The following is a 26,014-nucleotide window of genomic DNA, read 5'->3' as shown; positions in this document are numbered from 1 at the left end:
TGCTAATTAGCACAAAACACCATGTCATTAGTTTTGCAGGTAGTTGGCCATAATCCAAATTAATATTATGGCATCAGATGAATAGTCAGGAGAAGTGATTACAAATCATCCTAAGTGGAACATGAATGTCAAAATTTAAATTTCATGGGAATCCATCCGATAGTTGTTGAGACATTTTACTCAAAACCACAAATTTCATCATCATGGTGATGCTAGGGGAAAAATCAGGCGATCACCAAAGCCAGTAGGATTCATCATCTGGGCACCATATCTGTACAAAACCTCAAGGCAAATTTTGGTCTGGACCAAAATGGGGGACAGACTAATCAACAGACAAACATTGCCATCCCTAGAGCCTCTCCGGTAGTATGGCAAAAAACACTATATACTGTGACTCACAATTCGAAGTGATGAAAACCTTTGAAACAACAAGAAACAGACAAAAGAGAGGAGAAAAAGAGTGATACTGCAGACTCAGATATGCTCCCACACACCATCACCCTGTTCCACTGTACCACCTATTAGCAGTGACCCAACCAACAAAAAGAAACAATGCATTGCCTGCTCCTTGTACTAATGAAACAAATGAAAAAAGAAAGCCTGATTCTTAGAAAGAACAGCCAAGAGGTGAAGGGAGAAAGACACATATAGCAGAACTAGGTAGTCAACATGAGAGATTAAGCTGCTTGCATATGAAAGGAAGGCAGTCATTTCCCTTTATTAATGCTTCCTTACCCTGGGACCAAATGAAACAATTTTTAATACAAAATAAAATGTGAAAATGCTCAGAGATCAGACGGATTGTTCAGTTCCTGAAAAAGATACAGGCCAGAAAATAACTTTTATTAGATGTTGTTGATGAAAAAGAAATAAGGTTATTTCTGCTCTGTGTACACTCAGTTATTTAGAGGCAAACAACTCTAAATGTGACTAGGGTGTTTGTGAGTGTGTTCATGCTTGTAAGATGTCTAATGCCAAGTCCTATAAGTCTAATAATTTGATTGTTGCTCCCTTAAAGGGTGACTCCATCTGCGTTCTTTTGCGTGTTTTTCAAATGGAAACGCCCACTCAGCCGTTAGCAAAAAGCAGTGACGTAGGTTAGAGCGCTGATGCCCTCCCATCTAACAAACTTTTTAAAGTCAAGTGTTTTTTTTATTACTCTGTGTACTCTATTCAAAATAAACCAGTTTACAAACGTCCATGCGAAGTCAGAAATAAGTTGCTTATTTCCATCAGCTGAGTGGAGTAGATTGGCTTAATTTGTTGTCTGGTTTGAAATGTAAAGGCATCTTGTCTGTCAGTCTAGGTGCATTGAGTGTTAGTGGCTGTAACCAACTATTATGGTGTTGCCTAAATGGAAAATCACATATACTTGCTTACTGAGCTCCTCCGCATCTAATTCATGGAGCCATCCTTTCAGAGCACAAATTCAGGGCATCAAAGCTCTCAGGTCATTTGCAGTCCGGCTCCCAGTCAGACCCCCCTTTTACAGACAAGGCAATCGATTAAAATTGGACAATTGATTCAAATATCTCCTAACCAGACAGGGACAGTAAATTCAGCCCTTGTCGTACTGTCTGACACAAAGGAACACAAACATGAAGAATCCGTTCTAAATGTCATTTTGACTTCTGTAGGATTAGCCTCAACCGAGTACTTTACCATTAAAAAACCAAATGATATGATTCAAACAGGAGGCTTGTTACACCATATATATGTAGACTGAGCCTCCGCCGTACTTTGCATGTTGTCAAAATCAGCTTGGCATCTCATCACCATGAGAGGAAGAAATTCATTCAGAGTAACCGTTTACAATCCACAACCTTCTTCTGGCCCTTCTCCAAATTAGATATTGTGGAACACATTTAAGTAGATTACAAATTCCAGTTGTTGGACTGCATTATGTGAGTTATGTAAAATGACTTGAAAACATAAATGCTTATAAAACATGAATACCACATTGTCATACTCACTGTCCTTTAAGGTTCTTGAAGTCGCCTCTCTTCCATTTGGGGTAGCAAATCTGGAAGTGCGGTTTTCCATCACTTGCCTGGGTCCTGTCAACATTCTCATTGTAATGGTGGGCCGTGAGAAGAAGTTAACTGAGCTCAAGGATTCTTTGAATACAAATCTAATTACAAATATGATAACACATGACAAAACACACTCGCACACCTGCAAAGCATTCCAGTGAAGGAGTATAGTAGATTCTTGGGACAGAACTTCAGAACATGGTTGTGGTCTGCCTCAATAGGAAAGGTTTGATACTTTGGGCTCATTTTACTGATGTCCTTTAGAAGGCTTTTCTGCAGGGTGATACGGGAGAGCTTCTCGCATGTCTTTGTGCCTTATGAAAAGACAAGAATATTTTCTTTGGTCCTTCTCTCAAAATGTGGAAACGAATGGAAACGGACTTAGTGAATAAATCAAGTACATGAATCATGTGACTTAAACATCCTCCGAAGCCTCCCCTCCACTGAAGAGATGAAAAATTGAGGCAAACGAAAACATCAGATCTGTGTATGAGACGTAACGTTCCTCAAATTAATACATGAAACAAACAGTAATGCCATATTATATTGCATTATGGACATTGTTTTGGGGTAAATTAGCCACAGCTTGTCCAACTGATTAGTTGATTTATGAACTTAATGCATTATTTAACTGTAAAATCCTGGTAGCAGCAGCCTGAGCAGCACAGAGACACAGCTCTGATGTCACAGTGAAATGTCTGGCTGTAAGTTCAAAAGGTTCATGTTTGAGTATTGTTTTGGCTCTGTTGATATGTGAGGTTTCTACATGGTTTAAGGAAACAGTTGGTTCAAACAGAGTAGCACATTACCCACAGGTTTATTTCCTTGTAACATTAACATTGTAACAGAGTCAAACTATTTATGTGTGCACGTGTGTGCAGATAGTGTGTACATATTGATGAGTTACAGAGCACACAAATACACAGCTGTGCATATTGGCCGCCCATCAGAAAATGCCCCTACCAAAGCAGAAACCAAACCTACGCCCTTGGTTTAAACCATGGTTTAATCAAGAGATTTGGATGCAGTGTTCCAATTTGGTGCCCCATTCATTCAACTGAAAGCAGCTCATACATACGGTGCATACGGTGGATTCTGCATTTTTGGGCCCAAAGCATTAGGTAGCAACCCTCCTGATACCACCATTGATCCAAATGTAGAATCTGTGGAGTTAATGTCAACTCATCACCTCATCTAACCTATCACTCCCTCCCTCCCGCTCTCGCTCTCCCTTCCTCCTTTCCTGTTATGGTACTTTACAATAATGAATGTACTGAAACCATGGATCACTAGACAAAAGTGTCCTATGTCCTCTAACTCTCCTTTCTCCTCCTTTAATTTCTCCATTGCTCACTCTCTTGCTGCTTATTTTTCAGCAGAGCACCACTTTCTTACAGTATCCATAGCAACATGGACTGATGTCCCCTTTACCTGAAATTACCTGATGAAATCAATTGTAGGACCATGCTTTCACAGCATATTGCCTTGCAATAGCAACAACGTCACCATCCTCAACAATGCATGTTCTGTACCAGTGGCTGAGCTTTTTATGGTTGTTGTTACCATTGCTCTTTCCACTGCATTTGTTTCTTCTTTATTTTAGTAATTTTGTGTTTTAGTGGAACACAAATGCACAGGAGAACTGACAGCTCACTAGGAGTAATACAAAACAGCTCAAATGTCATTAGTATTTAGCTTTGTGTTTGTCTCCCAGTAGTCCCAGGAAGAAAGAGAGGCATACAAAGACCACACCAACAGGGCATCAAATAACATCATCACATCCAGTCCATATCAGTCTCAGTCAATCTAGTCCTCTAGCCCTGTGTAAACCCATTGAGCAAACAAATCACAGAAAACAAATCAGGAAAGAATTATAAATGTGATAATAGTAGTAGACCACATACATAAAGTTAAGGTGGAAGATTTCACAATAACATTATTTCCTTTCTTCTTATGTAATAAGAAAACCATGGTTTTATCAAGATTTGGATGCAGTGTTCCAAGATGGTGCCCCATTCACTCCATTGAAAGCAGCTGGGCCCAACAGATTTGACTGTGGCTACTATGCCACGTAAATGCCACTAATGTTAACAGTGACTGAAAAATAGCAAAGTGAAAGCAAATAATTAGCAAATGAAAACAGTATTTCTGTTAGAGAAGGGAAGCTTAGGAGAGAAGAGTGGAAAATATAACATGACTTTTGTTGTACTGATGAATTTATCAGGACAACAGGTAAACGTGGATGAAGTTTTGAGTTTGCAATAAGCATCAACAGAAAATTAAAACTGGAGCATACCGGAAAACAGGGAGGCTTCATAACAATATATTAAGATATACGTGTAAAATGGGAAATTATACATCTGCTTCAAATAGAGGCCTGGTCAAATCAAATCATAACAATTTGCTGTTTTGGCTTATTGTGCCATGTATTATTATTTTCAGGATGCATAAATTAGGCTACTCAGAAACACCATAATTTGGCATTTGAGTGATGCTATTCATGTTCTTGAACACTTAGGGGTTAAGTCTTGAAAGATGAATGTCAGCATGCTAACATACTCACAATGACAATACTAACATGTTGATGTTTAGCAGGTATAATGTTTACCATGTTCATCACCTTAGTTTAGCATGTTGGCATGCTAACATTTGCTAATTAGCACTGATGGGAATGTCATTAATTTTACAAGTATTTGGTCATAAGCCAAAGTATTGGACAAATTGAAATTTTTACCTGATGATGGTGCTAAATGAAAAGTCACAGGTTCAAACTTATTACAATTCATCCTTTGGGGACTTTAAAAGCCATTCAGTAGTTGTCAGTATTGCAATTGTGATGGCCCTCCTGCCTTAGCAGGGCCTGCTGTGTGTGTGTGTTTCCCCTTGCTGCTGTCTGTGTGTGTTGCCTGCAGGTCCTGGTGGGAGGAGCTAATCAGGGCAGCTGGGAGCACCTTGCCAGTCTCCCATGGGTGCTTAAGACCTGGCTGTCCAGTCCGCGATCTTTCTCTTATTCTTCCGGCATCATGTTATTGTTTTTGTTGCCTCCGGCCCTGTTAGTAGTTTAGTTTCTACACTATATGACACCTCCATACATCACTCAACCACTCGCTCATCTGCTGACATCCTGATACCACTGATTAACACACCTCATTGTTTCAGTATGTCAAACTTATGGTGGCACTAAAGGAAAAGTCAGGGGATCATCAGTGTCAGAAGGATTCATCCTCTGGGGAACATAAATGTTTGAACAAAATGTCATGGCAATCCATCTAACAATTGTTGAGATATTTCCGTCTGGGCCAAATTCGTGGACCGACCAACTGAAAAACAGACCATCATTGCCATCCCTAGAGCCATACCGCTAGCGTGGCTGAAAAAAAGCGTTTTTTATTGACAAGGGGTACTTTTTATACTGTACAGCATGCAAATGCACACACAAAATAAATGAGCTTTGACTTGTGAAAAAAAAATAAGTCGACAATATGAGTCCGCGGAGAGGATGTGTTCCAGCAATCCTTGTCTGAGTGTTTATTTTAGGTGCTCTGAATTCCTTATTGTGAGAATAGCTTGACAGTAGCTGTGTCACACTATGCTCTCTCTTCACGTGTGTGGGTGGAGTATATGAGTTTGTGCTCACCTCTATCTTTTTTCTATGTGTGTGTATGTGTGTACGCTGCATCCTTGTTATCCTGCCTGGAAGACCTGTGTCTTGAAAATAGTCACACCAAGTTTAAATAGCTCTGTCTCTTGAACTTATATCACCTGGCTGTCTGTGGTGTGTTTGTGCTATGTGTGTGAGATACTGTGGTGTTAGCCTAAGGTACTAAAATAGCTTTACGCAATCCCTCAGGTTTCAATAGCTGTCGCCATACCTTATATCACCTGAGCTGAGTAGGGGGAAGAGAAGCAGGAAACAAAGTAGTGGAGAGGAGCGGTGGAGGCATAGAAAAGAGGGGAAAGACAAAAGCAGATGGAAAGGAGACAACAGGCCATGTGAGGGCATTAGGAAGAAAAAAACAAAAGAATACACATAAAAAACAAGAGAATAAAGTCAACAAAGACAAAAAAGGTAGTTAAAGAGCCTCAATCTAAATCCTCTTTTTCTCTTGATTCGACTCCTTTTCCTTTCTCTTTGCAGGACGACAGTCATTCAGACTTCAGTCTGTCACTCACTCACTCACTCACTCAATCCTTAAAACAGTGAATCTTCATCAACCCTCAGCCCTTGTACTTTCCACTACAGATTGCAGGTGTATTGCGGAGGTCCTGTAATCACATCTCCCCTGAGCCAGTTAGGGCTAAAATAGTAATGGATGATACATAACATCTAAAGCCACAGCATGTTGGGATGTCATCCTCATTGTCAAGCCATCAACACCTGCAGGGTCACTCATCCCGCTATGACTCACTCATAGTGGCCTTGGCTTTAAAATAGCTTATAATGGCCTGCAGACAGGCCTGTTCAACAATGTCACACACACAGAAGCACATTTAGGTTATATACAAGCGTAAACAGAGGCCAAACAGAACTGTTCAGCTGCATTTCTGCAGTGGGAACAAGCTGTTGTCAAAGGAAAAAGGCCTACAGCATTTGTATTATTAACTACTTTCCAACTAATATTATTTGGTCCATAAAATGTAAAAAAAAATCATGACTCCGAGGTGATGTCTTCAAACGTACTATGACAGTCCAAACCTAAACATATTTAATTTACAGTGACAGAAAGCAAACAAATCAGCAAATCATCACATTTGAGAAGCTGGAACCAGAGAATATTTGTTATGCTTAAAAAATAACTTATTAATGATTAAGCGATCCGACTATCCGGTACAGAGAGCTGAAGGGTACAGATCCACTGAAAGCGGCGAGGCACAACACAAAGTTTGCTCCCTTTCATTTTCTATGGGACTCGAGCAAATTGCTCCGCAAAGCATTGTGGGATTCCTGGCGACGCAGGACTGACCAGCGATGAGAAAAAAGGGAGGGGTCGAAAGTTAAAAATGTTCGTGCAGAGCTTCGTGCAAATGAGGGCGAAATTCGCCGGCTGGCTATGCAGGATTTTGCCAAAAAACTGACAACAAAAAAGCAACGCAGTTGTGGGTCAGGAAGTTTAGTCTTTACCTGCTGTGGAGGAGAAGGTCATTACATCACATAAATTGTTTTCTAATGAGCAAGCCACTTGCTAGCTAGCAAGCGTTGGGCCCCTGGCAACAACCAATAGAGGAGACACAGAATGGTCCCAGTCAACCCTGCTACCAAGCAGCGGGACCCCATGTGTTAACGCCTAGGCACAATTATAGCGGGGTTAAACCGTGCCCATGGTAAAACAGCATGTCTTGGTGGTCTTCTTCCTTCTAGCAGACACACACACAGTGTTTGACAATGGCCTGCTCTAGGTAGATTTACAGCTGTGCCATGCTATATTTCATAACCCAAGTTGAATTACCAGCTGTTGCACCAGACATATTTAAAGCTAGGGTAGGTAACGCTGGAGAAACAACTCCAGCGCAATGAGTGCACGGGCAGAATCCAAGGCAGCAGTATGACACACACAATCAAAATTCTAATATAGAGCTTACATGTACACATCCAGTTATCACATATACTCTTAAATATATACATTGTTAATGAACACAATGTTTGCACGATTGTCCAGACACACATGCACAGTCAGGTTGTTTCAACAAGTGGTGTGTTGACATGAATCAGTAAAGTGAACTATCCAGCAAGTGTGTGTGTGTGTGCGTGTGTGTGTGCATGCATGCGAAGAAGGAGTCAGCTGATATGTTCAGTGCAGGGTTACAGATAGATGTCAGGGGTGTGTTCAGGTTTTGTTTGAATTCCTCTGAAAGGGAGTGTACTTTTACACAGACAAAAAAACAGAGATGTGTGTGCGCAGCTCCCTTTGAATCTCAAATAGCTTTGGCAAATAACAAGTGAGTTGGGGAAGCACTCAGGCAAACTTCAAAAGCAAACCAAAGGAAAAACATTAGATTGTGACAAACATTGCAGTGGTTTAAGGCTGAAGGTGAAAGGGAAAGTTGGGAGATAATTTAGTTGAAAACATTGTCCTTCACCCCCCTGTTCTTCGAGTTGAATTGAAAAGACCACAGCAGCACTGAAAAGAAAGCACTCCTTCGAAGCACTGAGATTTATCAGTAGCATGCCAAGAACTCTTGTTATCTCAAGTTGTGAACCCGTTTAGAACGACTGCAGTATACCACAAACCTGGAAAATGTCTTGTATTTTATCAGCAAAAGCAGCACAACAAATGATCTTCTTAACAAAGGCACAGCACAGTCATACTGTTGGTCACAACTTCAAACTAGGACACAAAGTCCCTATTTCCAAAACATCTGTTGTATTATGAACCTCGTTTAATGGTAGAGGTAGAGAAAAACCTGATACTCTCAAACAAATGCAAAATGTATTCAAATGGCTGATAAATGACCACACCTTAAGAAATGTACAATCAGTTGTATTATTGGCCTAACAAATGAAATGTTCACACACAAATTTGACATATATTTGTGCTTATGAGCAAATTAGAATTTTGTGTCTGATTCATCAATGTTTTCTCGTTTGCAAGCTGTTATTTGCAGGTAACAACAAAATGTACACTCGTAAACTGATATGCAGATACTTATTTTGGTTTGTGATAAGTTCTTGGACATAAAGTTGTTTTTGTTTTTTGTGCCAATTTAGTTATTTTTTTTACATTAACACATGTGATGTATGTGCGGATTCAGGAGAATACATGGTGGTGGTGTACCGGAGGCCAACCTGCCAGACTGTGGCCACTACTTCTCTTTCTCAACCCACCAATTAATTATCTGTCCATACATCCATCCAGCTCTCTAAGCAGTTCATCTTGTCAGGGTTGGATGGATTGCTGCACTTACACATGGATGAGAAGCAATCAGAGGATCCCACACGTTTCATAAAGAGAGACACAGAATTTTCCATTTCTCTTATTCAGGTTTTACGACCAAATTTAAGATAACATTGTGAAAAATATTCATGAATGAGGCCCAATGACTTCAATAGGAACATATTTTGTTATTTACCCTAAATCAGCAAACCCAGCACAAAATCTGATACAGCTAAAAGGTAATATATTTTGTTGCTTGTTGTTCTGTTTGTTCATGGTTGGAGGTAGGAAGTCAGAAGTGGTCAACGTGTCATTTCCAACCTGCATTTAGGGCCCCAAGGTTTCAGACCAAAGCATGTTCGGCTGTTTACAAGCATCATAAAGCTGTATGTAGAGGTTTAAATCTTAATATACTAATATGCTGATAGGTTTCAGATATGTCATACACCAGTATGGCATGCTTTTTTTAAACCATGATGTTAAAATGATGGGTTTTTTTTTATTTATTTCGTTGGCAGCCATGATAGTTTGACCTCATGAGTGAGTAAACATGCCAGACCTATAGAGGAGGATTTCTGGGGTTGTTGGTTTAATTTCTTCAGGTCGCTATACAAGATCATGACAAGTTACAACCTATAACCGTAGAAGTGAGGTTCACAGACGGAGAAACAGATTTTATTTAGACTGAAAAATCAGACATAACTTTGCAAAAAAAAACTTACATATTGCAGTTTCAAGGTAAATATTTTCTTAGAAAATATATCTATAGCATTTGGGAGTGGAAGACCTTCAAAGCATTCGTCCTCAAAATACTAATGAGGCTGAAAAATGGCTACAAGAAGTTACTGGAGCACTTTAAGAAAAATAAATAAACCCAGGAACGTGGAATAAATAAATATGAAGTGTCCAGATGTGAAACATGTTCCTAACTGAAATTAATTGCCAGGCAGCTGCAGAAAGTAGAGTAAACCTTCAAAGTGTGTGCCCACGGTGGCTTCAGGTAACGGGGCCGTGACATTCTAGAAAGTTCAGAGGTGTCTTAATGAGATTGAGGTCTGCGCACAGGGCCACACACACACACACACAAACACACACACACACACACTGTGGGGAGAGGTGTGGCTACAAAGGCACAAGATAAGAAAAGAAATGAATTACTCTCCGTATTGTTCAATGTGATTCAACACCTCACACGTACACAAGTCCACACACACACACACACACACAAGTCATCCCGACAGTATCACATGATGCTAGAGGAAGCACAGGTGATCAGCTCAGTTCCTTTTTGGATCTCCTTCCACTGTAAAGGATAACTATCAATTAAACAGCAACTGGACAGATCAAATGTTGTGTGTGTGTGTGTGTGTGTGTGTGTGTGTGTGTGTGTGTGTACTCATCCATGTGTGCCGCATGGGTGTGAACGTGTGGAAACGTGCTGCCTGGTTGTGGTTTTGCAAAACAACCTTATGACAATTTAATGAATTAATCAAAGCTTATGGGTTTCTTGTTGTTGGATCATGTTCAGCTTGTAGCTGGTGATGCAGGGCCAAGAAACACTGACCTAAAAATAACAAAAGGAGCTGATCCAGTGGCAGTGGGCTGAGGCTATCATGTTGAATTGCTCTGGATTAAATGGTGGAGATGGCAGGTGAGGCTGTGTGGCGAGGCTGTCACATTAAAGAAGAAAAACAGGAAGCTAACTGGAAACACAATTCATACTGTCCACCTGCTTCTGTCTATATTTCAATCTGATGAGATTTTCCAATTACAGAAGTAGCTTTTTTCGCAGCATTGCCAAAGGATGGTAATATAAGTCTGAACTTTCATCCATCTAAAGTTTGTTTGACAAATTGTTCACATGGAGATGGACTTGGAGGCACCGTGTGTCTGACTCATTCTTCTGACCTTATTCTGGTACATATAGATTGCAATTAACTTCATTTTTTCTTCCACAATATTTTCCACTGCACGAGCTTATGTTAACTGTTATGTTAAAAAGTCAGTTTTTCTCTACTCAAAATGAAAACAGTTAGAAGACTTACTTCACATTTCCTTTCTTATAGCATGGATGTGTGTGTGCTCTAACATGATGATGGTTATAACAATATCAAGAGGAATGCGGCATTATTCAAAGAGCAGCTTATTTCTAATATCAGAATGCATCTAGAATATCGCAAAAAAAAGTTACACTTGGCTGAGGTGTAAACGTTGGTGTATCAAAAAAACAAACAAATGCGACAAAACAGACTTAGCAAATTAATCATAACGTAAGTGAAGGATGTGTCTTTAACGTCACGAAAAATAGCGGCGGATGAAAACATCAGATCTGTGTTGATGTGTGTCAAAATTCCCGCACTCACAAGGTGGCGGGCGTTTAACAGCAGTCTGTCCACTAGCAGTTAAACTTAGCTTAGTTTTATTTTTTTATTTTTTTCAAAGGTTTCTTCCTATGGCAAAGACTGTTTATGTGTAACAAGACAGATATCTCCATAGTGAACAACTGGACCCCAAAGGCCACACTGCACTTCATCCTCAAGCACTCAAGTTTACACACACAGCTAAACCATAATTGTTTCCTGTTCATCTCAGGAAAGAACATTTTACTGCAAGAGTGTTAACAACAGTCAGCCATTGTGTAATCTGTAATTTATATACACTATAGGCATTTTCAAAGCATGGTATTATCAACTGAGGGATTATTTTATGACATGTCCAATAATGTTAATAGAGATGTTGTGCCAGTAATCACCTAGAAACCATGTTGAAAGTTCATTAAATGACTGAATACAAATGTATATTAAAAATGGGCTTGGAGGAGAAAAACTCAGATGTGGGTCCTGAAATAGCAGCTCATTCAAATGTTGAAAATCTTACTTTTCAAGACATTTGCTTTTGCTTAATATATATATATGCTTGTATATATATATATATGCTTGTATATATATATATATATGCTTGGAGTGAATTGAATACTTGGCCACACAGAATCTGAATCACGGGCCTGTTCTGCCTCTTTCTCTCTACATCTGGTTCATAATTTATTGAGAACACATTGATATGCATGGCACTGCTCTGCTCCCGCTTCATTCATATTCACTACACTGGTACAGCAAGAAGAGAGAGAGAGGAAGAGAGGGATGAATATATCTATAGTGAGCCCATCTGTGTGTGTGTGTGTGTGTGTGTAAGTGTGTATAGTGTGTCAGGTGCATAAGAGATGTACAGTGGATCAGATACTTGAGCTTCTACCTGAGTTGATGTGCAGATCAGAGTGGATGGAAACCAGCACTCTCTCAATCGGTCATAAACTACATCTACATATAAAATAACTATCCTGGTTTCCACTTGAAGACATAGCTTTGAGTGGTTAGTCAGATCTGCCATAGCTCTACTTGGTGCTGGTCACATGTTTTTTTTTACATGAAATTATACAATACCAGTGCTAAGTATAAGATTGTCAGTAGCATGGTAATATTTTCCCTGACCTGAGATCAGTGTGAGATCACCTTGAGATCAATGATTAAAATGCTTTAGTGATCCTTAGTACTGCTTAAAATGAAAATATATTTTGTCCAGTTATCATCATTTAATTCATTTATTTATTTATTTTTAGTATTATTTCTTGCCAAGTTGTAGAGTTTTATCTTGACAGTGACCTTTCATCAAACACACAGATCACTGAGCCTTAGGATTTCTTCAGAGGAAATGCTAATAGTCTAAATGTGACAGAAGAAGACTGAATCATTTAAATTAGAGCTTATGTTTAAAAACAAACAAACAAAACCCCCATAAAGTTCAAACCAATTTGATGTTTATTTGGTGTTTCTTGGTTCAGGTGTTTAGCTTGCTGGATAGCTGGGTTATGGGCATGTAGTAAAACCAGTCCGCTTGTTCTGCTGCCCCCAAGTGGCCAGAAATCAAGTAAGAAGGCTTTAATGAATATGACTGGCAATTACAAATGGGCTATATAAATGTAGCCATCAAACTGAATGTTTCTTTGAAATAAAATCAGAAAATGAAAAAAAAGTCTTAATTGTGTTCTTCACAACCTCAGACAATGTCATAGATGGACAATTGCTTTATATTTATCTTGTCTATACAATAAATTCTGTACTTTTACTTTTCTGAACGTTCACATTGGTAAACTTGGCTTTTAAAATCAATAACCACAAATGATCTACATGGAGTAATACAGGCATTTGGTGATGGCCAATTACTGTATGACAGTGGCTCTGTCTCTAGGAGGGAAGATGAAATGAACAAATGTTGGACAGCGGCCTGCTTCAAGCCACAATGCATTCTTTAAGAAGTGTGCAGGAGACACTGAAGTTGGGTTTGATAGCTGGCTGCCTGGTTGGCCTGCAGTGTGAAACTCATTCTGCACCATTTTGAACCCCAACTGACAAGCTTTGTACCCTCTGGTAATGACAGATACCTGTTGAAAACATGGCCACTCACTGTCTTTGTAAAACCCCAGAGCATACAGCAGGGACGCTGTAATACACAGCGGTGCTGGGCTCCCTCTGGGGTAGCGCAAACCACTGGCTCACTGAAGGGGAAATAGATTTGCCTCAGTGCCACGGGAGGGAGACTGCTGTACCACCCAGAGAGACCCTGCAGCATTATTAGGACATGCAGTCCTAAACAGTCCTGCGAATAAAAATGGATTTCCCTTTCCCAGTGAGGACCAAAGGCTTGATGACTCTCATGAGCTCCAATCCCAGAGCCAGCCAACTGCAGTAGCTGTCCAACTGTGTTTTGCTGCAATGTACCAACTTTAATTGCTTAGGATGGGTAAATTAAATAGCACAACTACCTGGCAAGTGTGACTGTAAAGAACAGGCCTGTTTTTGGTGCTTTTAGTCATAACCTGCACTTCTTTCAGCTCTACTGCAACGACTTTCAAAATTTCCCTCTGCCCCTCCATCACAGCATCTGTTCTGACATGTCCTTCTGGCCTACAATTTCCATCAGCAGCCAACAGGGCAGGATCACTGGATTGCTGCTGACACCCGCTGCACTTGGACCAGCACCCAAGTGTCCCACCTAACCTGTTAATTAAACTGAATTAAAAACTGCTGTATTGTGTTTGCTAAAATCGCAGGTGATCAAGTGCCATTAGTTCTGTAGACTTGCCTCGTGCATGAAATCAATTCTGTACAAATCACTAGGACAACTTAATGCATCTGAGAGCTGCTGGGCTCAGTTAAAGGCGATGTTATCAGATAGAGAACTGGTATTCCTTCTCTTTACGCCTTTGGCTTTAAGCATTTTGAGTCTCACTTTTGTATTCAGAACAATTCTTTTTTAACTTATTCAAAATCTGAGTATTGGCCTGTGTGCTGTAGCTACCATTCAAAGGGTCAAAGGAACATGACAGTGGCCCCAAAACACCCACTGCACCGAGCAGACACACAGCAGACTCAGTAGTTCAGTTCAACTGCATTATGTTCAAGGGCATCATTTCTTCTGTTTTATGGCCTAAACCAGTTCAATACTTGTTGCTGTTTAACCATGTGCCTTTCTTTCCAGCCCCTTATTCTTTCTTGGGCCACTTCTCTCTGCGGCTTTTCAGAGTGTCTGCTAGTGAAACTCCATCCTTTCAGTGCAACACACACTGAAGCATTGGATAGGGTTGTGTCGATTCATGCTCGTAGCGGATACACCATACACACAAAAGTACTAAAGGAACAGTAACCGGGATGTGAATTCTGATGCACTGTGAGGATGAAGATGGAGAGAAAAGATATTGTTCTGTTGTTTTTTTAATTAAAGGTGGATACCTTGCAAAAGGTTAAATGCAGACATAGCATTATATTCAAGTGTATAAATTCTTCTGTATTTTGGCCTGATCCAGGATTTCCAGTACTCTTCACTTGCAACTTTTTCCTTTCTCAACCACTTCTTTCTGCTACACCTCAGAATGGCTGGCAATGAACCTCCATCCGTGCGCACCATGTAACAGAAGAGGTGAGCAAGGTACAGTAGCTGAAATGTGCCAGTCCAGAGAGCTAATGTGATAAAACTGCTGCTTTTCTGGAGAGCTGCTGCGCTTCTTATGCTGCCTGTCCCACAGAAAATATATATAGACAAACTTCACCACTGTCGCTCGGCCAAACAAAGCTAAAGTTAATTGACTTCAATGTTCAGTTAACAAGAGAAATCAGTTAAGAAGCAAAATTGCAAGTGGCAGCAACTGGAAACCAAAGGGTTTACCCCAGTTTGCATTACTATAGTCGAGTATCCAAACTACTTTTAAATGGATTTCGTGACAAATTGGTACAGACATTCATGTTCCCCTCAGGATGCATTGTAATAACGTTGGTGATCCTCTGACTTTAATCTAGTGCCATCATCAGGCCAAAATATTAATTTGTTTATTTGTCCAATACATGGATTAATGACCAAATGCCCGCAAAACTAATGTCATTCCCATCAGCTTGAGCAGTACTTTGTGTTTAGTGCTGATTAGCTAACACAATGGTAAGCATAATACCTGCTAAACATTAGCATGGTAGCGTTGTCATTGAGAGCATGTTAGCATGCTGACAGCATTTAGCTCAAAGCACAAAGCCTCACTGAGCCGCTAGTGTTGCATCCAGGAATCACACCGGACTCAGGATGGACCTATTTTAAGAAAAAAAGGGGGATTTTTTTATTTTCGTGCCTTTTACTCAAATTGGAAATCCATTAAATATCCCATATGCTACACTAGCATGGCTGTTCAAATGAGATTCTGGCTCTTCCCATTTTCTCTACTAATGTTACAACTTCACTTAAAATAAGTCATTGTTTTCACATTTTGTTTCTTGCAGGATAAATGAGCTGAAGGTGATATTAATACCACTCAGGTTGATTAAGGGTTTTTCAACAACCATTCATTCCTAATTGTAGGAGTAAACATAACCCGTGTTTGCATTTACATAATTCTACGTCTCATGCTGTGATTCATAAGAAGGAGGTGTACATGGTGCTGTATGTGATTAAAAGTTGAAACCGCTCTGCATCTTACCCTTTAATCTACGCAAAACATTAGACATTTCAGGCCCTGGACTTCTCATGCAAATCACACCCACAGAGTCACCAAGCATAACGGGAGCCTGTCAGAAATACAGTCCACAGGGCATCCTTGTCATGGCTCTGAATGGATGTCATAGGCTGGGAAAAGTTTATTTTGAGGAATAATCTGAGATTCTGACACAAGCTCTGGCAACATGTGCACCCCAAAAACATCAACTGTCAACCAATGCCACTTTTGGGTTTTCTCTTTTAACAATGTGAACTAAATCAGGTCCACATATAAGTACCTACTGTGATAATAACTGGCAGAATTGCATGGTTTTGGTTTCCAATACGCGTCCTGTAGTACACGTAAAAGAAGGTGATTTAGAGAGAACGTTTTAAATAATGTTTACGATTCCCTTAGTGACCTCATAGCCCTATTCAAATGTCAAAACTCTTATGAAAAGTTCATCTCTGAAAGTGATGTATGACTTTTTCCACCAGGAGCAATTCCTGTCAAACTGAGTTTCACTCTGTTAGTTTGCATGAATATATTTTACTCCCAATATCTGGCTTGCAAGGCCTGTTTTGGAATAAGTTGAGTGTATCTGTATGGTGTGGTATGGTATAGCAAAGGTTATATTTTTTTTCCCCCTGAATTATATAATTATGTAATGTTTATTTATTTGTATAGTTTAGTGTAATAATAATGTGCGTTAATACTTGGTGTATTTACAACATATTGTGCTTTTTAACGTTTAGAGTGGCTTAACTAGATAAAACAGGTTGTTTTTGTTCCCGCACCTATTTTGTTATACAGTTATTTAACATTCTAAACAAGGACTCAAGTTAGGAAAAATGATCAAACATGTCAATACTGCAGAATGTTCACATGCATTTAACAAGGTAGTAATACCATATTAATTATTGCATACCAGCACTTAACAACAACAACAAAAACAACAACAACAGCATAAAATTGACAACAGGAAATCACAACAGGACCAGGTACAGGTACTACAGGAATTTGTAGAAAGGGATCACTGACTACATGTTTTACACACACTCAGAAAACCAGATCATTAAGAGGAAATTGGAGAATTTGCCTGCATGTACTTCAATAACCTGGTTACAAACCTGTGTTTTCACGCAGTAATCAGATTTCTCCGACCCCCTGCTATATTTTCATAACAATATTGGCCTTTTTTTTTTGTCTCATAGTGATATACGACACTGCAGCCTCAGAGTGAGAGATCATAATCCTTAATATTATTAAGACATTTTCCATACTTTAGATTTACTTATTTACACTTACTTACTTACCTTTGGATACAAAGCAATGCAACACCATCTGACAAAGTGCTGCACTGACCAATCCAGCATGTTCAGGTGTACATTACCTGGTAGATCCCAATGCTGTATTTCTGCTGTTTACTGTGATTGTCGCAACAGCAGAAGATAGTATATACGTATATATTACACAGGGCTGTTTTCAGTCTAATCCCCTGTAAGATATCAGGTTACTGCAGAAAACCTACGATAAACCAGGTTACGTAGGGTAACTGTAAAGGCAATGGCTGTCTTGTTAACACAGCTAATCTTCACTTCACAAGAATCTTCAGATATGGCTTGTCAAGCAGCAGCATCACTTAAAGCACACTTCACACTTAATTATATAGTTTAGTATAATAATGCTTGTTGATACAATAAATGATTACACTTCGATAACCCCTTTGACAGTGACAAACCAACAATTGTAGAGAGTGGCAAAAATGTACATGATTTCCTTTCCTTGTAATTATATGATCATCTATTGCCTTATACTTATAAACAAAACTCTGTGACACTGAAAATATTAAGAGCTGAAACTTCATCACTGACCATACCGCTTTTTAAAGTTTCTTTCTATGAGGCAGCGGGTACAACATGAGATTAACTAGCTAAAAAAAAAAGCTCCGAATTTTATGTGTGTTCCAACTGCGATGCAATCACAGACACTTTTGATACTTTTTTTTTTAACCTTTATTTAATTTAGGAAAGTTTCGCTGACAGCCCAGCTCTCTTTTTTGCAAGAACGCCCTGACAGTGGCGGCAAAGAGGGCAGGTCAAGCGCTGCTTTTTCACTTTCCCTGTCCAGCTCTATCCTGCCGCTCCGGGGATCAAACCAATCACCGCTCACAAGCCCGTTGATCTAAACTTTAGGCCACCATGTGCTGGTTAAGATCTAAACCGTCATCTGTATACTGCTCAGTGCCAGATATAAACTGTTCTGTTGCTGCTGGGTAGTCATGCAGATCACTGACAAGTCCTCTCTGCTCAGTTCCCCTACAAAAGAAGACATGAACTGTCAGGCAGACTCATCTATCCTGACACTATAATTACACAACAGTGAAGAGTGGGTCAAGTTTAAAAATTTGAATAATGAACACCAGATAATGATAACCAAAACAAATATGTAGCTGTGACGGGGGCCTTCATCTACAGCTTTAAATGGTATAGAGAATATATCTACAACAGGAAATTCACACATAAACATCGGTGTCTACAGTCTGACCGAGTGGAAACGGCAGCCCCCTCAGTTTTAATTCACCACTGTCAAAAATAGTCTCACGGTTTTAGCCCTTTCTCCTTGATGATGACTCATGTAGCCAAAGGGCTAAAGGTCGACTCTCTCTGTCCAGTCACATTTAGTGACAACCAAGTAAGCAGACAGTGAAAAACACTTATTTACTACATTATAAATAAGTAGTAAATATTTGGAAGTCACGTAAAAGCTGCAGTATTAAAATAGTCCCTTTCTTTCATGCTCCTTGAAATTTGTATTTATAAAAGACAAAACACAGGGGAGAGTTGAAGCTACTTTGTGTGTATGCGTGTGTGCTAGTAATGACTGAAAAATTGGGGAAATCCTCCATGGTAATTATTGGCAGCTACTTTGGAAGAAGGTCAGGGACGAGCTTAAGGAGAGGGTTAACAGCATAAATATGGCTGCGTGACTCGGTTGTCTGTGTGCACGCAAATGTTTGACAAACGCTCAATCTATTTTTACTTGATCTGTGTGATAGCTTACGTGTGCAGGGCAGCAACACACACACACACACACACACACACACACACACACACTATGAGGAAGCTGTATCCAATTATATTCTGTTTCTGACCCTTGTCATATGCCGCTCCTTCTTGGTGTTGTTAAAGTGCAACACATTTTCACTGAAATCAAACATTATTTATTCATGTAGAGACAAGGACATACACATTCAAACGTGTGTGTATGTCCTTTCTAAATGCATCACTTTTTTTTTATCTAAACAAGATCGGTTCATATGCGTTATCACGCTGTGGCCACTCACACAGTAGCAAAATGAATCCCATTTCATGGCAGGTCATGAGAGGTTTTTTTTTTTTAACCTTTATTTATTCAGGGAAGTTTCCCTGAGAGGAAGCCTCTCTTTTGCAGGAACGCTCTGATCACCTTCGCACAGTTACACACATTCAAGCTGCCCAGTACAACCGCAGTCTGATCTACTGGCCCCTGAGCAGCTGGAGCGGCCGGGGTTAAGGGCCTTGCTCAAGGGCACCTCAGTGGTGGCGCTGCTTTTTCCCTTTCCCCACCCAGATATGTCCGACAACCTCCCGGTCACATGCTCGCTTTTCTAACCCTTAGGCCACCATTGGCCTTGAAAGCTATGCCAGTCTGTATGCTAAGCTAGTCTAACCACGTCCTGACTCCAGCTCAGTGATGCACAAACGTGAGATTAATATCGGCCCCCTCATCTCACTCTTCAAAAGAAAAAGAATGACCGCATTTCCCCCAAAAATATGAACTTTACTGTAGTTACACAGATACAAAAAGGATTGCCCAGTTGAATAACGCTGAACGCTGAGAACATCTAGGAAGTGGCTTTATGGAGGAAGAAATTGATGATAATGCTGACTTGCGGTATGAGTAAGAGGGCGGTATGAGTAAAAGTGCTTCTATTATCTTACTGTATCAATCATTATTATCTTGGTTTATTGTTTTTTTCACACTGTGTTTATACCGTATTATTATCATCAACCGGTAAACCCACTTTGTACTTCACACTTAATTTTATACTACTTATACCCATTTATCTGACCTGTATCATAGTGTATTATATTTTTTGCTTAGTACTTCTATCCCTGTGTGCACTGACGTGACTGTGAGCTGCTGTAACAAAAGAGTTTCCCCTCGGAGATCAATAAAGTATTTCTGATTCTGATTTCTGTATTAATAATAAATCCAGTCCTTTCCAGACAGCAAATCCACACTAAAGTATCTTTAACTTCTGCTCTTACTGCTGGAAAGTCCATGAGGCCAGCAGTTCTCTGCTTCTGTGTGCTTGATGGTTAAGAAACTATTTTAGGTTGATGATTCGTGACAGAAGCATTAAGACATGTTGTCAGTGTCCTTGGTGCTGAGCACATAATGTACAATATTTCTCTGTAGCTCCATCTTTCGCTTTACCTGTACCTCACCTCTTTTTCTCTCCATGTTGTGTCTCCTTCACCTTTTCCTCTTCCACTCTCTCTTTCACAGCAGTTTTCTGCAACGTCCTCAGATAGTCCAAACATTTAAAAAGGAAACTGTTGCTTTTCAGCTTTTGCTAAGGGAGCCTTTATCTATTCCAAGAGTAGAGACAGTTATCAATTTCACCCACACACTGGATACCATGTCCCAAGGTAAAAGCTGGAGCATTGTGAAATGCAGTGTAGAAGCAGAGGCATCAGAAATGGCCTTGTTTACTGTAATTACACAAATGTTTCAACATTAACATGGTAATGACTTATTGATGTTAAAAGCTTTTACAAAAAAAAAATGTTGTTTTCAAAACAAGCACCATCTGTATTTCAAGATCAACCTTTTCCCTTTACCCTCAAAAAAATTGTAAAAAGTGCACTGGGCCAAGTCAAGAACTGCTTTTATGTGACATATATTTATTGTAACTGAGCTGACTCCAAAGCACTTGTTACAAGCTCAAAAGATGGAGAGCCACCAAGATATTTCACAGCGTTTATGGCAGTTGAATGTTTGATGGTAGTTGGGGTAGCGGTGGCAACGAGAGGAAAAATCAGGATTCCGAGCTTGATGTGTGTGTGTGATAGACATCCCTCCCTGATCTGACCTCTGTGTGAGCCCGGAGTAATGCCTTTTCACACACACACACGCATATTGCAGATTGATACCAGTGACTAGAAAAGCTCCAATATTTATTCAGTGAAATGTCAAGAGGAGGAAAACATATGGTCCCGACACACACCACGAGATATAGCAGCTACTTAAACCTGGCAGTCAACCGCAAACGCGAGTGTGTGTCTGGCTGTGTGTATGTGTTCCTGTAGAATTGTGCCTTTGTGCGTCGGCCCTTTGCTGTTTGTGTAGTGCATGCAATATGCCTGCGTGTGTGTCTGTGGAGCTTTCTGTCAGTAACAGCGGTAATGCGAAGTGGCAGAAAGCTAAGAGGTTTCCTGCATCCCACCACTGACCATATGTCACCACATACACTGGTAGAGACAGGGACGAGAGGAGATGGAAAGAAAGGCTGAGGGAGCGAAACAAAAAAAGAAAAAAGAAATGTTTGCTACATTCACACGTCAAGATGCCAGTAGAAGCTGGGACAGACATTGGCGGGAGCAGGAGTGGAATGGGAAAAGAATACCCCACAAAATATATATATATTTTTTTAAATACGGTAATAAAACATCGCAATCGTCACGTTGCTGTTTCTGGCGCAGCATCAATCTGCTGCCAGTCTGATGATATTATCAACAGGAGAAAACAAATACCTGGAACAACTGCGCAGAAATAATGCAATAATGCCTAAAACACACATTTAATGTGGTCGAAGCAGGAAAGCAGGTAAAGCAGTCTGCATTTAGCTATAAATTAATATGAGGAATTCTTACAGTATCTGTCCACAGCTGCTTTATACGTACAAACACTGCTGTATCAGATTTTAAGATAGGATGTGACCATTTACAAGGTAAATACAGTACAAATGTGACTGAAATAGTGTCGGATTGATGCGATTATATAACGGCTTCACCAAACTATTTTTCTGTTATGTCTTGTCATGTCTGTCGTCATTGTAATAATAAACCGTTGAAAAAACAACAGGTGTGCTGCTGTGTGTTCACATTGTGCTGCTCTGCACCATCCAGACAACAATATGATTTCCTGAAGAAGCATCTCCTCATTGTGTTGAGCTATTATCGTCGTCGTGCGTCACTGGCTCAGCTGTTTCGGAGCCATGAGACCAGTGATGTGATTGGCTGAGAGTGTATTTATTAATCACCACGCCCTCTGATCTATAACACATTTCATCCAGCCCTTCTGCACTTTGAGCTTGTCGCTGCACTTGTGCGAGTAGAATAGGGACGGCGTTCTTATACAACATGCTGGATGTTTTGGCACATAGTGCTTTTGTGATGAATGTCCCAGGTCAATTTAATTGGTCCAAAAAGTAAATATCACAAAAGGGATAAGGGCACCCAGATAAGCAGGCAGAGGGTAGAACTTCTGATACATACCATATCTTTGAAGAACCATTCCGATTAATTACAATTTGGGTCTTGCTTTCTCTTTTCGGACATTGTGCTTGCTCAGTTTCGAGATCATGGTGATATCGCTAAAACAAAGTCTGACAGGGCAAAATACAAGACTGTTCAAACAGTTTACCCAGATTATCTAAATCACTTTATTTGGAGAGAGTCCACCTGAAACTTCCTACCTACAGCATAGTACTGTAGTGGATGTTTACAACAGACAGTTTGAATAACTAACTAACCTAGAGGTTTGTTTAAAACCTGTTACAATCTGTGTGGCACGTCTTTTTAGTGATGTTGCCACATTGTCATATCTCAGGAAACTGATGTTGAGGACAGTGTGATCATAACCGATGGCTAAACCTACGAAAATAATAATTCAAAAAAAAAAAATGGTATTTTATATTGCCTGTTTCTGTCCTCTGCTCTCAGTATACAGCAACAAATGTCATCACTGGTGCACTGCTGGCCAGTGTTAATGGAAATTACATGTAATTTGGCTGGAATTCAGTGGCCAAGATTCGGCATGACTTCATCAAAATTAAGTTGGCATTTCGAGTGAGTGCAACCTCAGATTTATCAGTGAATTACCAGTGAAGAGGCTAGGAAACAGTATGACAAGAGACACAGTGCAGCATTGTGATGAAGAAAAATAATCTGATAAAGAGAGGCTTGGCAGTAAAGAGAAGGATTGGTGGCGAGAAAGGGCAATTAGACAGTCAGAAATCAATAGATAAAGAGAGTACCAATGGAAGGTGCTTAGAAAAGGGATGTGACACCTAAACAAAAATAAATGAGGTCTGGAATAGGGTCCACCATAATCTCCAAAGAACACCCAGGTTCTTGTTCGGTGCTGTCACAATCACATTCATTTCCCTGTCCTTGCTGCCTATCATTTTCTGTTACGTCCTCTCCGAGTGTGCCATCTCTTTCTCACATTTGTCTTTGTTGTTCATCCCCCATCGCTTTCTTCTTTTCCTTCTCTCTATGTGCCTCACACACACACAGTCCTAATACCCCTTCCAGACAGGCGTTATTATGAATCCAGATAGGATGAATGAATACACAGCCGGCTTTTGCTGTCTGAGACCTCAGACTAGGGAATCATTGTTTGTATTATGTCTATGTCGACGCATCCAACAAAAAGAATTCCTCAGCGTATGAAATGTTGAATGGCACAGGAGTCTTATTTTTATGACTGACTAGTCCAATGTCTTTTTTTGTAGCTGTTTTTGATATTATCCAGGTCTAGGGACTCATACATGTGCATTCAGACATGCTGCTACCTATTTAATAAAAAAACGTTACTTAATCAAAGAAACTGGGTCCTTCAGATGCCTCAGTCTTAAGTCTCAGACTCAGTCTTAAATTTATTTTATTTATTTTTGAGAACTTCTATGTGCTCTACATTTTGGAAAACAAAATACAAAAGTCCTTTGCACCGCATCAGCTGATCCATAAAAACACAGATCACATTTGGCATTTCAAACAAGCAGCTTCATTCATGTTGTCAGTTCCACAATCACCCCTGTTGTTCCTGCTGTGCTGCTGTTGACTGCTTGTTCTGCTTATTGTCAACACTCGGATTTCTACGGAGATCCAGCATTTGTTCATTACGTGTCATAGAAACTGTCCTTTGTGGTGCCCTCGGCTCTCTCTTGTTCTGTTGACGTCTTGCTTTGAGCTTGTTGTAGACTGTTCCAAGGCAGGAGAAGTTATTTTAGGCAAATGAAAAACCTGCTGTTGCAGCTCTTGTCTGGCAAATAAAAGTTCCCTTCTACTGTCTGGAGAAGGCTCTGTCAAAGAACTGCGGTCTCGCTGATTCTGCTGCTTCTTCTGCCACCGCTGCTGTGACACCCGCTAAGAGTGAGAGTCCAGACATTTGTAACTTCAACCCTGAGAGCCGTCATAACACCCAGACCTCACATGGTCATGCACTGAAGCTGTGGAAACCGTTTTTTACACTGCCCTGCTGCATTTCCAGCATCTTTTGTCACCGGAGCCTTCCAATGTAAGACTTATATTTGGCCTTCTCATCCTAAACCATTCGATCCTGTGCAAATTATGTCGAGTCACCATTAATGCTGGAATCTGCAGTCCCAGCTGCCCAAACTTAAGCCCAATGCTTCCACCTATACTGAGTATTAACGTTTAATAGTTGTGCTATTGTTACTTATCTATATATAACGAAGTGCACTTTTGACTGTCTAAATCATTAATAAGAGGTCGGCTACATTTTCTATTCCAGTTACTTCTCTACACTTAGAGTGTATTTTGGCCTTTGCATGGATATTCTGACAAGCCACTTGTTGTCACCTCAGTGAAAAACATGTGCATTAAGACTGCGGCTTCCTGGGCTGCCCTGATGGCCCTTCTGTTAAGGTGCATAGCATTTTACTGCGAAGACCTTGGCCAAAATCTGTCTGGTGACCTAAAGGTGTGTTGTGCACTCTGCTCTCAATCCTTACTAAAAGCCAAAATGAAAAATTTAATCCCTCGTACTGTGTCGTAAACCACAGAACCTGCGCCCTCAAAATCGATTGTATAGCCAATGTGTTTTAGTCATGCTAGTAGTTGCTAGTATCTAGTACTTGGTTGGTTAGTTGGTCAATCAGTCAGTCATAGGTCTATCACTTTGCACTGACTGAAATATCCCTTCAAATATTGGATAGATTACCATGAAACTTATGTAGGTCTCCTGAGGATGAATACTAATGAATTTGGTGATCCCCATTCGGTACAGACATTCATGGTTTCCTGATGATACATCCTAATGACTTTGGGGATCCCCTGACTTTTCCTCTTGCACCACCAGCAGGTTGACATGTTTGGTTCAAAGTGGAATATCTCAAGGATTGGACGGATTGCCTTAAAATCGGGTACACACATTCACGTTTACCAAAGGATGAATCATAAAAAGTTTGGTGATCCTCTATACTGTGAGCCCCATCATCAGGTAAAGTTTTAATTTTGTCCAATACTGATTTATGACCAAATACAAGTACCTGCAGAGCTAATGAAATTTTTAAACTGTCAGTATTCATCCCTGCCTGCTACACTGCTTCTTCCTGCATGTTTCTTCCTTCCCCCTCCACTCCTCTTTGGTTCTTTATCTGTCAATATCTGCCATATGTTTCTGTAGGCTCGTCTCTTGAAATGATGTATTTTTCATATCTCAGTGATTAATGTTGGCTGCTCCTCTTCTGTGTATCCCTGGGGGTTTGATTGCTCTCCTTGTTGAATCTTTAGCATGCTGCTTGAGCACTGTGTATACAGAAACTGCACAACCAAAAACAACTGTATAAGTAATAGAACAGCAATTATTTTAACTTCATGAGAGAGCATTTCTGACAAAAGTATTGACAAAACAGCCTATATGCTGCATGTAATGTTTTTTCCAAGTGCATGGGTACAGAATATAACTAACCCACTTAAAAAAGATTGTGGAAATTTAAAGGGAGGGCACAGCAGGGTGCAATGTGACAGCTCATGGATATGAAGCTGAAGTAGATTTTACAGGCAACCTTTTATGATGTA

Source organism: Siniperca chuatsi, linkage group LG8 (assembly GCF_020085105.1).
Source record: "Siniperca chuatsi isolate FFG_IHB_CAS linkage group LG8, ASM2008510v1, whole genome shotgun sequence".
Lineage (NCBI taxonomy): Eukaryota > Metazoa > Chordata > Actinopteri > Centrarchiformes > Sinipercidae > Siniperca > Siniperca chuatsi.
This window is presented reverse-complemented; position numbering follows the sequence as displayed.